The sequence below is a fragment of the Lathyrus oleraceus genome, chromosome 3, assembly GCF_024323335.1.
Source record: "Lathyrus oleraceus cultivar Zhongwan6 chromosome 3, CAAS_Psat_ZW6_1.0, whole genome shotgun sequence".
Taxonomy (NCBI): domain Eukaryota; kingdom Viridiplantae; phylum Streptophyta; class Magnoliopsida; order Fabales; family Fabaceae; genus Lathyrus; species Lathyrus oleraceus.
The window spans coordinates 163,865,045-163,877,746 of NC_066581.1; the positions used below are offsets into that span (position 1 = coordinate 163,865,045).

General features: G+C 37.0%; 1 pseudogene; it reads right to left on the reverse strand.

Annotated features, from left to right (window-relative positions):
* Positions 1 to 10,258: 10,258 nt before the first annotated feature.
* Positions 10,259 to 12,070, reverse strand: LOC127130231 (xyloglucan endotransglucosylase protein 1-like; annotated as a pseudogene).
* Positions 12,071 to 12,702: the final 632 nt, after the last annotated feature.

Genomic DNA, 12,702 nt, shown 5'->3' on the forward strand with positions numbered 1-12,702 from the left:
CTCAAGTTGGGCAACTTGCCAAGCAACTAGCTGAACAACAAACCGGTCCTTCTTTCTCGGCTAATACGCAAACAAATCCTAAGGAGCATTGTAAGGCGATTATGACAAGAAGTGGGAGGGAGTTGGGTAGTGAAAATGAAAAAAGAGTTGAGAGTGAACAAAGAGAGAAAGAGAAGGAGATTGAGGAGGAAATAGTGGAAGAAAATGTTGATGGTGAAGTAGGAGTGTGGAGTGATGAGGAAGTAGTGGAAAAGAATAAAAATAATGGTGAAGTTGAAAAAGAGAAAGGTGTGGAGAGTGAGGAAAATAAAAGTGATGAGGTAATAAGGGAGGTAGTGAAGAAGCCTAGATGGAAAAGTTCTAGAGTTGCAAAGGGAAAGGAGGTAGTGAGCGCTACTCCAATCCAAAATCTTCCTTATCCTCACGCCCCGTCCAAAAGGGAGAATGAACGGCATTACGCCCGGTTCATGGGTATCTTTAAACAATTGCAAATCAACATCCCATTTGCCGAAGCCTTGGAACAAATGCCAAAGTATGCCAAATTCATGAAGGACATACTAACAAAAAAACGGAGGCACACAGAACCTGAGACAATCTTGCTTGATGCACGATGTAGTGCCATCATTCAAAAAACCCTCCCAAGGAAGGAATCCGATCCGGGACGGGTTGTTTTACCAATAACCATCGGAGACACCTACATGGGTAATGGCTTGATTGACTTGGGATCAAGCATCAATTTAATTCCCCTGTCCATTATCAAAAGATTGGGAAATGTTGAGATCAAACCTGCGAAGATGACTTTGCAACTCGCTGATAAATCTACCACTGCACCATATGGAGTGGCTCAAGACATGTTAGTCAAAGTTGATAAATTCTTCTTCCCGGTTGATTTTATTATTATTGATATGGAAGAGGATGATGATGCTCCGCTCATCTTGGGCCGACCCTTCATGAAGACCGCGAGAATGATGATAGATGTTGACAACGGTTTGATGAAAGTAAGGGTCCAAAATGAAGAGGTAGCCTTCCATCTGTTTGAAGCCAAAAAGCATCTCAATGATAAACATGATTCTTTCCGAATTGATGCCACTGACGAGAAACTTTTGGAAGTCGCAAACCAGGTTCATGTTTCGAATCCTTCCGAAAGATTTCTTATCGGAGTATACAAAGGTTCAACCAAAAATAAAGGAAAAGACATGGAAGCATTGTTGCATGAATTAGAAGCTTGTGGAGAACTTGTCTATCATGAAGAGACAAGGGAAGGCGGGGATATGACTAGTATAGTGGAGGAGCCAAAACTAGAACCACATTTGAAATATGTGTACCTTGATGATAACTGTGCTAAACCCGTGATCATTAGTAACAATTTGTCCACAAACGAAGAGAATCAATTGATGCGGGTGCTAAAAAAGAAGGAGGTTGTCAAATTAATGGAGGCCGGGATGAATTGTTCTATAGCCGACGGTGAATGGGTGAGTGTTGTTCAAATTGTTCCTAAAAAGGGTGGTATTAGATTTTATCAAAGGTTCATCAAGAACCTCTTGAAAACGACAAGGCCCTTGAGGAGGTTGCTCAACAAAAGGGATCCCGGTAGCTCAAACAACAAAGTGGATCGCGGAAGCTGCGCAATTCCGCTCGATGCTCCTCTGTGAGCATCGCACCGTCGAGCTTAGCCGACGTTAAACAAGCGCTAGTTGGGAGGCACCCCAACATTGTAAGTATTTCCTGTTTTATGTTTTCTGTTGTAGTGAGTACAATGTGCTGAACCCATGCTGGATGACTTGCAAGTGCAGCATTTGCCAATGCACTTGCTGTCATGCTCGCTTGCAGCTCGCTAGGCGAGGCTGCAGCGAGCGCGCTCGCTGACTGCTCGCTAGGCGAGTCAGTAGCGAGCGCACCAGTACTGTTCTATTTAAATACCTCAGCAGAGCAGTTTTGCCCTTACCCTAAAAAAAAAAAATCGTCTGAACTGCTCTGCTGAAGATTTCGTGCGTGGCTTCTCAAAATCTCTCCTTTGCATCTTTATCAACAACTCTTGTGTGTCGGTCGATTGCAAACTCTCCTAACTTCTCTTTTTCAAATCCGTATACCTAAAGGTTTGCCCTATTACATGTTTCTTTTTGTTGCACTATTAATTTCCAAATTTGAATAGCAAATAGGATAAGTGTGGTATGGGAACCTTGAGTTTGCATGTATTATTTTGGGAGTTTGCAATGTTTGTACAATTAGGTTTTCAAATTGGGAATTTCGGATTACTTTAGGTTTTGCATGCAATTAGCCAATCCCCAATAGCAAAGGACGATTCATTGTAATTAGAAATCATTAGGTTCTGTGTGGGCACCATTAGAGTACGGGTTTTGGAGGAAACATCTTTGAAAATGCAGAAAATCCCAAAACCCGTAAGGTTCGCTAGCAGCTCGCTAGGCGACCTGGGGCGAACGTTCGCTGCAACTTCGCTAGGCGAAGCAGCAGCGAACATGGCAGTATTTTGATTTATGTTTTAATGGCTAATCTGTGTGTTGGTGTGTGTTGTTTCTTTGTATCTTTTGCAGATGGAGTCTCGATCTGGAGCCAGTAAGAAAAGAAAGGGAGCTGCAACTACTTCCAGGACCGTGCCGATTCTTTTCGACCAAGACAAGTTTGTAGGCACGAAACAAGCGGCACGGTACATCGCTTTGGAGAAGCGCAAAATACTTCCTGAGAAGCGTTTTCTGATCAACCCACAAGGCACTTACAGAACTTTCGCCGGGTTGATCGACGCCAAGAAGTGGGATAGGTTGATAAGTCCCTTGGAGCATTACGACATTGCTACAGTGCGGGAGTTCTATGCTAACGCACTGCCCGACGACGATGAGCCCTTCACTTGGGTTTCTAGAGTTGTCGGGCGTGCAATTCCATTTGATAGGGATGCTATCAACCGAATCCTAGGGGAACCGCTCCAGCTGGGAGCTGATCAGAGAGACCAGTACCACACCGACCTCAGACTTCACAGAGATGTCCCTGCCATTACCGCTGACCTACTTTTACCTGGGAAATCAGTTGAGCCAAACCCATCTGGGGTTCCTGTGAGATATCATCGGGAGGACATGACTCCCATGGCTCAGCTGATCCTACTCTTGGTTTTGACCAACATCCAACCCAAATCACACACCTCTACTGTGCCGATCCCAGTGGCACATCTAGTCCATTCCATCCTCACTAATGTCGAGATAGATGTTGCGAGGATAATCGCCAACGAGCTGAAGACCGTGGTTGAGAGCGGACTTAAGTCAGGGGCTCGGGTTAATTGTCCCTTGGCCTTCCCATGTTTGATTATGAGCTTATGTGTTCAGGCTAGGGTCCGGCTTCCGTCTCGTGGGCAGGTTAGAATCCCGGCACCTATCGATGATAGGTATGTGGCTAAGTACTGTAGAGCTAAGACTACTGGTGGCAGTACAGCCTCAGGAAGTACTCGGGCTGCTGATGGTCCTAGTGCTTCTTCTCCCGGACTTGATCCGTACCTGAGGGCTGTTTGTGACTACAGTTTTGAGTGGATGGCAGCATCCCAACGAGCTATGATTGATATGCATAACAGTATGCAGAGGTTGGAGCTGCAAGGTAATGACCCCTCCGGTGCTCGAGCTTTGTTAGCGCGTGAGCAGTTTATGCTTAACGCTAATTGGCCTGTGGACAGGCCAGTCTATGGTGAGGGGGTGGACGCTGAAGCTGATGCTGATGATGATGATATTGATGATGAGGCTACCGGTTCTGAGGCCGGTAGCGAAGAGGAGTCCTGAGCCCTTTGTGGGTTAAGTTTAAGTATTTGTATTTCAGTTTTTATTATGTCATTTTTATTTGTACTTTCGAATTTTGTATTTTGACCATGGGTTGTACTATTGGGGTGTGTTGTCCCCCACAAACAAATTTTTATTTTTCAGTTAATGTTATTTCAATTATGTTTTTTATTTTGAGTGTTTAATAAATTTTTGGTTGAATGAGTGGCAAACCCTTCTAGATTGGTTGCTCCTCAAGAAGTACCCAATGAAGGTGCATCCGAGCTTGGATGGCAATGATAAGAATAACAAGTGAATGAAGCTAAGGTACATGGTTACCGTCGGCTAGAATTTTAAAATGCATTAGGAACTTTACTCTTTTTGGTAAATTGAATATTGTCTTTGTGCAACATAATTGAATGAATGTTTCATCTAGAACTTAAAACCACAAATTGTGAGGAAACCTCCATTGTTCACTTAAATGCTGGATTCTAATAAGTTTTGTTGATTCATGTGATTCATTATTTGTCTGTTATTATTGTGAAATTGTGGAAGCAATTAGAAATGATCAAGGCACTTGTTTTCTTTCGAGCACAACTACATCCAAAAACAACTTACCTGTGAGCAGAGAGAGTATTTGTTAACCCCTTTGAGCCTGAACAGTTGAATCTCGGCTTGAAATAAAGCGAGATCTCAAAAATCTTTTTTTTACACAACCCGGAAAATCTTGTTTATTGTTCTTTTGCCGTAAAAAGTTAAGAGCATTCACTTAGGGTGTGGAAGAAATAAGTTGGGGAGAACGAAAAAGAATTGGTAAGTACCACAACTCTTGAAAAAGAAAAGAAAAACCGAGCAAGCATAGAAAAATATATGTATAGAAAATGTAGAAAATAAACATCTGTTTTGTATATTTGATGTGAAAGAAAAGAACAAAAATAGAAAGAATGAAAAAAATGCTTGCTTGGAAGAAAAATAGCGAAAAATAAAAGTGGAGTTGTGGAAAATGTGTTGTGAAGGTTACAAATAAGAAACAAAGGAAACAAAGTCGAGTAGTGTGAATAATACTGTGAATGTCTCTTTTGCATCGGCACTTTCGTTTCAATGGCCTTAGAAATGACCCTTGTTTGTTAACCTAACCAAGCTTCAACCGAAAAGCCCTTAGTGATCTTTATGCTTCCACAGTAGCATTTTTAATTGATTAGACATTGTATGAATCTGTTTGATTTCTTCATTATTTGTTAGAGAGTGAGATTAGTCCCGCGGTTGCAAACGCGCAAAATCTTCATTCCTTATTCGAAGAGGAGAGATAGGATGATTCATTCAGAATAGTATTGTTATAGATAGATAAATATTTTGCATTGCTATTTAAGTTTAAGTTCCTAGGTATTATTTTATTCAAACCGTTGGGAACTTGTATATGCGAATTTCGCTTGTGTTTGAGCCGTTTATCCAACTTCGGAGAAACCGTTTCTTTATGCAAATCCTCTTGTCTTTCAAGAGGCATACTTTGCTTGAGGACAAGCAAGAATCTAGTTGGGGAGAGTTGTTAGATGCCCAAAAGTGCTTATTTGAGCTATCATATGTGGGCATCTTTCACTCTTTTGCCTTGCTAAAATTGTCAAAATCACATTTGTTTTACATGGAATGCGTTACATTGATAAACAAGCTTGGTGCCTTTGATGTGTGTGTTATTGTGCAGGAAAGGCATGAATTAATTGATAACAAAGACACAAGAGAATGGGCAAAGGCACCAAAGAAAAGGAGCATTTCATCTGCCTGCTCGCTAGGCGAGGCTGTGGCGAAGAATGGGTTCGCTAGGCGAGCTCCTGGCGAACAGCTCCAGTAAATTAGCAAATTAATTCGCTAGGCGAGCTCAAGGCGAAGTTTGCAGCGAATTCATTCTGTTTTGGTGAAATGTGCAGCCAGCACTCACTCGCTAGGCGAGGCTCTAGCGAGTCCCCAGCGAGCATTCCAGTAGCAAAACCTCTCAACCTCGCTGGGGCGAGCTTGAGGCGTTTCCTTCGCTAGGCGAAGGTATGTTCGCTAGGCGAACATGACAGTTCACCAACGCCCTGTTTTCTCTGGGCGCAGGGGCCTTTTGTGCTCATTTTTGACCTTCGCTAGGCGAGCCATTCTGCTCGCCTAGCGAACATGACAGTTCTGCACTTGTCTATAAGTAGCAGGTGCCACTTTTGGGCACCATACCTCATTTTTACCAACTTTTCCATTTTTTGTACTTTCTCCTAGATATTTTACAGCATTGTTTTGTGGGAGCTTTTATGCCCTAATTTCATTTCTCTTCATCTAGCAACCATCTTCCACAAAAGAAGGTGGATTCCCATCCAACTTCGATCATTCGACTTGGATGTTGATCAACCCTCTTTCCTTACTTGCCGACCAAGCTACCATGAAAATGAGTAGCTAAGTCTCATTTGTCAAGGTTAGATGTAGGTGATTTCCAAGCTTTGTGTGTAAATGTAAGGATCCTCATATGTAAACTCTTTAACGGTAAATATATGATGAAAACTTTGTTTCTATTTAAAACTCTTTGTGTTGGTATTTGATCGAGAGATGTTTACCGATTCTTGACCTAGGTTTTCATCCAAACTTGTTTGTTAGCTAGAGATAGTAACGAATGATTTTGTTCACCATAAGGTTGAACCGAAAAGTTGTCATTTTGATAGATTGTGTTCGAGAGAAACAATGGATCAAAATGGCAAAACTCACAATGGGTGTTCGAGAGAAACGCATTGAGAGGACCTTGTGAAATAATTTATCATCTAAAGGAGTTTATAAGATTGTTGACCGAGCAAATACATGCAAAGCAAATGTAATCATTGAAACCTAACTTTGACAATATTTCTCATATTAATCAAAACATAACTTTTACCGCAATTAATTACTTTGTATGCAAGATAACTTGATTAAAACCAAAACCCTAGTGTTACATTAAGTTAAGATTAATTCAACCATTGAACGGCAGTGATATCTTACAATCTCTGTGGATACGATAACAAAACCCGACACCTAAAAACTGTCTTTCAACATTTACTCATAAACCTACTCACCATTCCAACTGAATAGCAAATATTAGGTCTGGTATTACACAAATACCTCAGAGAACCTACCAACTACTTGAACATTGTCGCATCTACATCATCACCATCAGAATCAGAATCCAATTTCTGATTTGTATCAGCAGGTGTGACAACAACTTGACAACTCAGCAACTCAAATCTCTTTAGAAACTCAAGTTCATATTTCAGCTGATGTAAAATTATGCCTTTCTCAGAGTACATAATCTTCATCCCTAAAAAATTAACCATATTTCCTAGATCAGTCATCTCAAACTCATTCATCATCTCTTTCTTGAACTTAGCTATCCCATGTTTACAACTTCCTGTTAGCAATATTTCATCAACATACAGACACACCAGAATCGTATTGCCTTCAGAAGTATGCTGAACATAGACACCATACTCCATCTCACATTTCTGAAATCCCTGCTTCTTGAAAAATGAATCAATTTTCAAATTCCAAGCTCTAGGGGCTTGCTTCACTCTACACAAAGCTTTGTGTAATCTGTACACCATCCCTTCCTGGTTCTTTTTCTCAAATCCATGAGGTTGTGACACATAAACCTCTTCCTCTAATGGACCGTTCATAAATGCAGATATCACGTCTAAATGCATCAGAGGCCAATTCATGTTAGCAGATATCGCAATCACCAGCCTGATTGTTTCATGTCTTACTACATACGCAAACACTTCAAAATAATATAACTCAGGTTTTCACAGAAAACCTCTCATAACTAACCTTGCTTTGTGTTTGCCAATTGATCCATCTGGCTTTAGCTTCACCTTGTAAACCCATCTCACGCTGATGACTTTCTTGTTCTTTAGAAGTTCTGTCAGCTTCCAAGTTCTTCTCTCATGGCCTTCAGCCAGACTTTCTGCTTGAGAGCTTCTTCCGTACTCACAAGTTTAGAGTCTACTAACTTGGCACACTGAGTAACTTCATCAGATTGCTCTTTGTGCCAAGAACATACCAGGCATTCTGAGTTAACATAGATTTGCCATTATTCAGAATCACCTTAACATTCCCCATTCCTTCAGCATTCAAATACTTATCATCAACATATTTGATCTTGATCCTCTTCCCAGAGTCAAAATCAACCAACCATTTCTTATTTCCAGTAAGATGGTTTCAACGACCAGTGTCCATATACCACTAGTCTTCTAGATACGCACTATCAAAATCATACGCCATTAATAACACATGTTCATCATCAAAACTTATGGCTATATTCACTTCTTCTGATTTCCTCTCCTTGTTTAACCAATAACCTGCAGCGAAGTGGCCAAACTTCTTACAACAATAACATTGAACTTTTCTCTTGTCATACTTCTCATTTCCTTTCTGACTCCCAGAAGTTGAGGTTTCTAACTTCTGAGACCTACCATGTATTTTTTTGGCTTCTGACCAAGACTACTTCTGGTCTTTCTTGACAAAAGAAGCTTTTAGAGCCTGCTCTCTCTCTCTCTCTCTCTCTCTCTCTCTCTCTCTCTCTCTCTCTCTCAGAGGTTCTTTCAGTCAGAAGCAACTCTTACGCCTCTAGTCTGCTTTACGTCTCTTTTATTTTCATGGTGCTCAGATCCTCTAGAATGTTTAATTGCTACAACGATGTAATCAAACCGAGGAGTAAGAGATCTAATTACATTCTCAATGATATTTTCTTCAGAGAGAGTTTTTCCATACAACTTCATCTCATTTGTGATCAAAATCACTCTGGAGATGTAGTCAGGTACCTTCTTATTGTTCTTTATGCTGAGATTCTCACACTACTTACGTAGAGACTGAAGGTTCACCTTCTTCATAGATGCATCACCGCCATATCACCAACAATTTTCTCAAACACGTTCACATCCACACACTGATGGATTTAGAACAATGTCTTCTGATCCTTCTTTCTCAGAAAATGCTGAGCATTTCTATGCGTATCTGTTGCATTTTCTAGAAGTGCAGTGTAACCGTCGTTGACGAGATCAAGAACATCTTGAGCGCCAAACAACACACACATCTAAATCATTCAACAATTTTAGTTCTTTCCATCAAACACTGGAAGCTTGGTACTCAGATTATCGTTTCCGTTCATCTTCAACCTTGTATAATACACTCAAATCTCATCTAAAAATAATGTTTCCTAATTTCGCAGAATCAAGATATGTGATTCTGTTACGATTCTGATAAGAAATTCAACACAAATTCTCCAAATAGAAATCAATCACACAACGCCTCACTATTTCACTCGTGTTTCCCGTGGTGTTTCCTTGTGGATATGAACCAGAGCTCTGATACCAATTATTGGCGCACAAGGTGATAAACATGAATATTGAAAGAGAGAGAAGAGAGAATAATAATAAATTTCCACTACTCTAACAAAAGGTTATAGTAAAATGCACACACACATACAAAAGGAATAATAATGCTCACACCACTCACTTGCTTTAATACAAGTGAGACTTACGTAGAAATACTAAAATACCCTCTAACAAATTTTGTCTACAAATTTCTAAAAATGAATTAATTCTAACAATAAAAACATACCGTATCACAAATAGTATTAATATTTTGAATATAGTTGTTAAAAATTGTCCTTGAAACTTAAAAGTATGTTGAATGGATTTTATCAAAATTCTCTTTTGGGTGGGAAATGTTTCAATGAATAGCTATACCATTATATTTGTCATTTATTTTCTTGCAAGTTTTTTGAAAGGTTTCATTGAACCTAATTCATATATTCTAACTAAAGCATGTGAGTACCGGTAGAAATAACCATATTTTATTTCTTCTATTTTTAAGGCATGGTATGCTTTGTGTATTGCATAGATTCTTAAAAAATTGCACTTAATTGAAAGACGTCTTAGTCAATTGATGAAAGTGATTGTTTATAAACTTTTATAAGTCTTGATTTTCAAATTAAAACTTGAGATTCTTTTTTATGTAACAAAACAATTGCTCACCAATCTAAACTAAAGAACTATAGTATAAATAGGGTTCAATCAACGTATTTTAATAAGCAAAAGAGTATAAATATAAGAGTAGTGTTATTTAAAAAAATGTATCAACCTTATCAACCATAATGACTTTGACGTGACAATATATTATATATGATTTTGCACACAAAAAAACATTAAATCAATAACGTATAATAAAAAATAAAGTGAACAATCAATTCAATACCATAGAATTTTATTGGTCATAGTATCCAATACATAATCATGTAATGTTAATTTTTATACATTTAATTAAATTTAAATAATTTTGAATTTTGAATTAATTTTGCAAGAGACATCAATAGTCGACGTACCCATCTTTTTAATGAATACCAGATTAAGAACTCTCTAATAAATAAATATTACATATTTTAACTTATCGAAAACAACAAATTTTTTACTTCACGGTATATATTTGATCATAAGATGCATCATGACTGCATGCAATTTCTAATATTCATCTGGGTGATCTGTTAAACGATTGTGGCATTCATAAACAATCAATTTTGAATGAATCTCTTTGAGCTTCTTCCTTGTTTCACCACTAAGACCTTTATCTTCTCCACCATTGAAACCTAAGCAATTATTTAATGGACTAGGAATGCACACATTGACACTGAAGTTTCTAAATCTAACAGCGAATGGAGCCTTTGACCAATCAATTTTCACTTGTCCCCCTCTTGTTGCCCATGAATCTCCATTTCATATTGTTGTGTATAATTTCATTGGTTGCCTTGTTGGGAATGGAACATCAATGTTTTGTCTATTATGTATCACTCTTATGGATACGTAATCCACCAATATTCTGCATAGATGACAAACACATGATATAGTTATACGTATATATACATTGTTTGTTCCATATATCGAATTATATTTTTTTCATTGTTTTAGAAAGAATTTTTGTTATGGGGATCAAGATCTTGTAACTTAGATCAAGAGACTTAGATTAATGATAATTATAAAATCATATAATTTTAGGAATTGGATTATGTGCGGTGTGATTGCACACAATCGTCAATTTTGGTAAATTTGTTGAGGTTCTAATTCACATTTAATTTCTAATCGATATTATTGATTGTTAATGTATTAAAATCTTGTGTAATTTAATCTTGATTTTTGTTATATGTGTTAACTCGGGTATTAGGTCTAGTAGAAATTAAGGTTAAACGGTGATCCAAAATTTGAATTAAGCAGTGAGAGGTGCCACACTTAGTGGATGACATGTCTTGAATAAAATTATGTACCTTTAGTGAAGGGAAACATGAAAAACCAAATAAACAATATTCCTAATAAAGTTTATGAAAATTTAATTAAATAATAAAAAACTTATATTATGCGCTGAGGATTCCAATCAATAGAGTAAGTGTGAAAGTCGTTTGTGGGGTCAAGCGAAAGATAGAATTGTATCTCATGATCTCCATCACCATTGGCATATAAATTGGTTGAGAGAATATATGGATCACCAGACAAGTTACCCAAAAATTCCGTATCAATGTAATCATGGTGCGGTCCTTGAGAACTTAGCTGCATATATGCGAAATTAAATAGTCATACAATAAGTAAAAATTTCTTATATTATACAATGTGTTAGGTGTGTGTAACCATAATAGTAATAACTTGTTTTCCATGACTATAATTTTTGCCCCAATATAACGTGGCTAATGTCATAAATCTTACACATTCACGTGGTTAGCTCACCAATGACAAGTTGAATCAAGATCAAACAATATATATTTCAAACTCGATATTTTTAGAGTTTAAAATATCAAAATCTACTTGATTTATGCATTGTTTGATCTTGATCTAAGCATCACCGATGTGTCAATTGTGTGAATTTTTAATTAGAGGAAGTTGTAATATGCAATATAATAGTTTTAGAAGTCTCTGCAACAACATCACAAACATAATTTCAATCACATCAATCACATTTACCGAAATATTAAGATTTGCAATATAAATGCAATTGTTATTTAAAAGTATAACAAATGTGAATTAAGAGTTTGCATTTATGAATCTAATTTTGGAAAAAGTGCATATCAAATCTTCCAAACAAATATTCATTACGAGGACCAATGCCAAAGCCTAAATATTTATCCATCGTAAGTGTCATACAATTGCCACAATCTTGTATATTAGCTCTTTTATCTCCAAATAGAATGTTAAAATCAGTTTTGAAATTTTCCCAAATGCAATTGTACTAAAGGTTAAGCATAAGCAAAGCAAGAGAAACACAAAGTTATTAGCATATGAAGAAGCCATTATTAACTAATGTTTCACTTTGTGTAAATTGATCAATTAAAATTTTAAAAAGGATTATTTAAATTGAAGTTTGTATTCACAGAAATTGTCATATTTTATGTAAAACGCAATTGATTAAGATCAATTTAGTTGTCTAAAGCTCAATGATACAATGACAACTCACAAGTCAATGCTATTGTTGAAAGTTACACCTCAATTTTATTAACAAATATTTTTTATGGCAAAAATATTTGTTCCTTTTAAGCTTTGTTTGAATGCTTAATGTTGAAGAGTTGGATTCAAGTCAAAAGCCAAAAAAAAGGAAATATTATACTTGGAAAATAAATATCATGGAAGGGGTTCTTAACACATTAAAATAACATGGAAGGGAAATATTAACACATTAAAATAAAATAAAAGTACATGTTGAGAAATCGTTCTCCAAAAATTATCTTTTTTAGTTATATGATTAAGTAAAATTTATGTTTAGCTACCACAATAAAATATATAGTTACTATAAATAAGTTTACTTGTATAAAATTAGGAGAAATATAATAAGTTTACTTTTATTTTGTCTTACTTTGGAACTTAAGACATCCTAAATATTTACAGAGATATTTAGTTTTTTTAAGAAATTATATACAAAGTCAATT